The sequence below is a fragment of the Rhyacophila brunnea genome, unplaced genomic scaffold, assembly GCF_057557595.1.
Source record: "Rhyacophila brunnea isolate RB1 unplaced genomic scaffold, BYU_Rbru_1.0 scaffold_76, whole genome shotgun sequence".
NCBI classification, from domain to species: domain Eukaryota; kingdom Metazoa; phylum Arthropoda; class Insecta; order Trichoptera; family Rhyacophilidae; genus Rhyacophila; species Rhyacophila brunnea.
The window spans coordinates 1851677-1857554 of record NW_028233346.1 but is presented as its reverse complement, the minus strand read 5'-3'; positions in this window follow the sequence as shown (position 1 = coordinate 1857554).

The following is a 5878-nucleotide window of genomic DNA, read 5'->3' as shown; positions in this document are numbered from 1 at the left end:
ATGAAAAATGCTATATATGAAATGTTTTTTTTTAAATCAATATAAAATATGTTAAATCTTTATTCCCAGAAATATAAATTAATTTATTGAAATAGTAAGTTTATGCATATACACAAATTCGTAGTATTTGAAAAAAAAATTCTAAAATACTGATCAATATAAAAATCACATTTAGATGCATTATTAATATAAACATGTGCTTATTTATTTATATTATTTTATAGAATTAATTTTATATTGATATGGATTTTATACTGATAATTTACTTGCACTATCCCTTTCGTAAAAAATAATCCCGATAAGTAATAAACACAAAATATTCTCCTTATTACGAAATATGTTAGCTTTTAAATAATTATCAATGATCAATGACCTCAAATTTAGCTAGTTTATCTATCCATTAGGTTACTATCAGAGCAAATGTATTTTAAAAAAAATTTTAGCTGAAACACAGTAAAATAAGGCGTAAAATATTATAATATGTGTATATCAAGGAATAATTACAAGAATATTGTGCTTTTAAAGAAATATTAATTTACAGTTGGTTCCGTAAGCATTATTAAAAATTAATTTTCTCTATTAAAAGTACCTGTAAAACGAAGAATTCCTTAGCAAAAAAAGAAATATAATTAAACAATATTAAAATACAGTATTGAATCTTTAATATTATGTCCGTTAATGAAAACATTTTTTCTATTCCTATATCTTTACATTATTGCTTATTTATAGTTTTATTTCTATTTTTTTATGCAACAGCCTGTATTTTTAAATGAAAAATAGTAATGAACTCAATATTTGTTGTTGCTTTATTTTGAATTTTTGATGATTATGCTTTAGAATTTTTAGAAAATGTATTTGACATCTTTATATTATAAATTAATCCCATGATTAGATACTGATATACTGCTCATGTTCGCTGCAATCACAAGATCTGACATGAAGGGAACAAAAAAATTTTTTTTTCTCCAATATTTCTATTTTAGATTCTTCTATTTTTGGTAAACTATGAGTCATTAAATAAAAGTTCGTTGTATCTTTGTTCATGTATATAGAAATCCCGAAACTAAGAAGGGTGATTTTGTGTTAAAAATATATCAGATATATAAATTATGTTTCTGTTTTTTTTCTAAAGGATTCATATAAATAAAATTACAATTTTTTGCTATAATACTATCAAAATTAAGATATGTAACATAAATGCTAAAATATTTGTAAATTTTGCAAAGAGAATTGTTAGTGTCGATTTAAAACAAAAATTACGGTTAAAGTAATATTTAACAGCTTTTTATGAATAAAAAAACTTTAAAGTTTTCTAAAAATTATAAACTACAGAAAAAAACCAGCATATCATTGGTTTACAACAATATCATGTATAATTTTTCCAATTATTCGGCAAAACTAATTCTTAAAAAGATTTTCCAAGTATTTATAAATAAAAATTATGCTGTAAATTCCTTTAAAACGTAAATAAAAGAATTATGTGACAGAATTGTCTTTATAAAAATAAATAATTGCTAATTTTTGTATTTATTTGCCCAAAAGTATCGTTCGATGCTTAAATTTTCCACCTGTACAATATTTAAGTATTATCAAAAATATAAAGTATGTAACATGAAGATCAATCTACAAATATTCAATGGAAAGATAGATAGTATCCACCGAACCACCCCAAAAGTCGATTGCAGGAATTTTTTAATTTTTTAGTTCATAAAAAAATGGATGTGTACAAATAAACCGAATTTAAAAAAACAAAAATTATCATATTTCATTGCGTTTTATTATACATCACAAAAAAAACTAGTCTATTTTTCTTTTTTCTGTTTTAGACAGCCACTACTAGTTTTATTCTGGCCTAGTTTTCTTCAATCGTATTTTTAAGCCCTTTTGATATGTAATAAACCAAAGAAACAGTTTGATTTATCGTATAGATACGCATTAAAATTTCTTACTAAACTTTTATCCTTGCAGCAGTCTCAGTAAATTATCAGATCTTAAGGTAAATATTTCTTTAAAATCTAAATTAAAGTGCTAGACTTTCTACCTGGCACGATAATTACAAATATTACACGCGCTTCCAATTTTTTCATACATTTAAAAAATATATCTTATTGTATTTCAATTTTGCTATATATTTTCATGTGCTTCAACTTGAATACTTCTTCGCCTATTTTCTCTAAAATATCATAATATTTGTTTTTAATATGCAGTTACATGTAAGCATAAAATATTAGCACTGTTAAATCGCTAACCCTAACCCCTTCTAACATGAGAAACCGAATTGCGTAAAACTTTCAAGACTAATTAGAATCTAAAATCTGCCCAAGACAATTTATTTTTAAACAAACTTTTTTTGACTATATTGTGACCATTTGCTTCTTTTATGATATCTACCTTGTTTATAGCGTATAGAAAAATTGTTTTAGCAAAGACTACACCACCTATTTCTTTCATTCCTATTATTTTCGAAATTTTTATCCATCTACATTTGTCGGCATAATGCGCACAGTTATTTTCAAAGGTTGATAAAAAATATTAATTTGACACTATCGATTTTTGGTAGAATATATAAATTTAATCAACTAGGTGAAAGGCAAGTCTCAATTAAATTAATCGGTCATTATAAACAATTTTGTATGTAACAAGTAATATTGATAGGAAGATATAAATGTAAGCATGAGAAACATGAAATTGTATTGTACCATTATTAATCATCATTAGATGTGTAATCAACTAACAAAAATGAAAGCATTAGATCGATAAATTTAAAAAACATGTTATTTTTACCATCAAATACTATATATATATTAAAGAGAGTATTTACACTCTTATAGCTAACAGAACAGTGATTAAAGACCATTTAATACTATATATGAAATAAAGAAAGTATTTACAGTCTTATAGCTAACAGAGCTGTAGTTAAACTCATTATGGGTGTTTCTGTTGTATTTATTTGTGTCATTTTGCAAATTAACACTTTAAAAATGATCTCACATTTAACTTAGATCAAACACAATTTTTTAGAATACTTATAGGTTTAAAATATATATTAGGCTACATTTAGGTCAAATTCTGTGTATATCTAAAGGCAGAAAAAACCTCAAAGAGATTCAATGGCGGCTTTGAAAAACCTTTAACTTTAAAAAAATTTCCCAATGTATTTCATACGAATGACATTTGTTCGGTCTATATAAGCAGAGTTAAAATATATAAGTAAAAAAATATGATTTTATTATGTAGAGTCTCTGTAACATTGGCTATTCGGATGAATTTTTATTATATTAACCAGTGTTGGATAATCTAATGATAATACATATATTTCAATATAATCTTTATTGCATAATAATAGGAAAAATTTGAATCATGAACTTAATAGCGGTACATGAAAAAATAGTATTTTTGATTATAGATCATTACAGTATCCCAACTCTGTTTCATGGATACCTATTAGTTTAAAATTTTAGTCGTGAAATGTTTATTATTATGTAATATAAAAGTTAAAAATAGCACATACTCATAAGATAATCATTGAAAAATATAATAAAATATTGCAGAATACAAACAAAAACACTATATAATTTTATTTATAGTGCAGCCTTTTTAATTTGGTTCTTATTTTCACACAACAAATTTATGTTTTTTGGACGTTTTATTATTTTCCCTTTTTTAGGATATGAATAAACATTTTCTGGGTATTTTTACTGGAAATACCCCCTGAAACATTAATTATATCAACTTTTTATGAAATAATGGCTGTAAACAGACCTCTTATTCTATCTATTTGTTAAATATATGAAAGCTCTTGTCTTTTCAACTATCGTTTATTATATTTTTTACGTTTCAAACAATTAAAATAGACGCCTTAGTGTCAATCGATTGACAAAATAATCACTTAAAATTTTTAACATGTTCAATTACATAACATTTTCATATATTCACTTACTTTTTTAGAATATTATTGTTTACAAAATAAAAATCGGCTTTATAAATGCGTTTTTATGCTTTAGATGTGTTTGGTCAACATAAGCAGTATAATACCTATTTTCAAATTTTAAAACATGGATTAAAATAATACTATAAAATTCTTTTTCACGCCTCAAAGTGTGGCCACTTTTTTATAAAAAATTTGTGAGTTATACTGCCGCCTAAAATTATTTGTGGTGATGGTTGAGTGATACGCTTATTAAATCTAAAATATTTGTTTTAAAAGATTAAAGATATGAATCTGAACAACGCAAGAGCTTTTATACATTAAAAAACTGGTAAATACTGCCGTCTAGCTGAAAGGGATATAACCAACACTGTTAGGCGATCCACAGTAAAAGAAAGCTTTTAGCTTTGACATACACTTGATTGTGGCTCTGGAAAAACTCGACGTGATTTTCGAATGTAGTGACATACATCAAAGATAGTGTTGTTATGACGGGTATGTTTCCCCGATTGGCCTGGTCAACACCGTTTATCTTTTTCATTACTGTAAAATCTAAGAGTAGCTCAATAATACAGCGCAAAAAATAAAAAGGAATAGTTTTGAAGCTAAGCAGTATAATGAGATGTATCTAATTTAATTGGATTCATAAAAAATAAAACAAAAAAAATTATACTATTAATGTACATAATTTATAACTTCTTCTTTTTGTTCATGTAAGGTAAATTTAAGTTATTCTGAGATTGTTTTGATTTAGAACGACACTAGTTATTTACTATATCTAAAAAAATATATGATATTCTGGGAAATGAACATACCATAGCTTACGAATTGAGAACACATGATGATGGGTCATAAAACAAGATGTACGGTCACAAAATACCATAAGTAGTACATTAAAGAGTTAAGAATACCAATCGGAACGACGCACAAATAATTTTATTTAGGAAGCATCTAGAATTCATTAATTTTGAAAGAGAAAATAAGATGTGTAAGATATTAAAGTTTATTATGCTAAAAGTGACATCAAGAAAGTATGATAGAGCTACCTAAGTTTTGTACGAAAAAAATTTTAAAATGAAGATAAGGTCTATTTCTAAAATTCTGAACTCGGATAGTATGAAAAAATTCTTTTGGATCCTATAAAATTTCAATTCATATACGATGTGCAACTATAGCAGCTAGTCAAAATTAAAATAGAGCTGAAAACAACTCTAAAAAGCTACGAAAATATTTTAGTGTTCTTATAAAAAAAATTAAATCATTTTTATTTCAAAAAAATTATGGGAATCTATTTAAGTGGAAAATTATCGCACGTATTATCTAAAAAATCATTTTAGAGTCATTATCATGATTTATTGATACAAAACAAATAGAATATTATTTTTAGCTCTAATTTGTTTATCCAGAAGTAATGCGATATTTGCAAGTGCGGTAAAGAGTTAAAATTTATAAAAAAAGGTGTTAAAATATGAAAAATTGTAAAATAGAAGGTAAGGAACAGCATTTTGCGTGAATTTTTTTTATAGCATTAGAAAACGATTTGTAAAGTTCGCATTAATACTATAGACTTAATTTTATAATAATATAAATTTTTTATATCTTTTTTTCAATTTTACATTATGAGCATTTAAATTGTTTCTGTGTATTTTAAAAAGATCAAAAAAATGGTTTTTTTTCTGGAACTTAATTATGGGGACTAAAGTATTCATGTTAATATTTAAAATTAAAATATTCATTCTTTTTGAATTTAATCATAGTATCTTTACCAATATTTAATGTTTTAATATTTTATTTGTTATCATTTAAAACACAAAAACTTAGCAAAGAAGTTAAGTTAAAAAAACAAAATATTTTTTGAATTAATATGCCTTTACAACCTAATTATAAAATTGTTATAAACATATGGTTTTTTTTAGTTTTAATGCTGTAATTTCTCGCACATAACGCTTC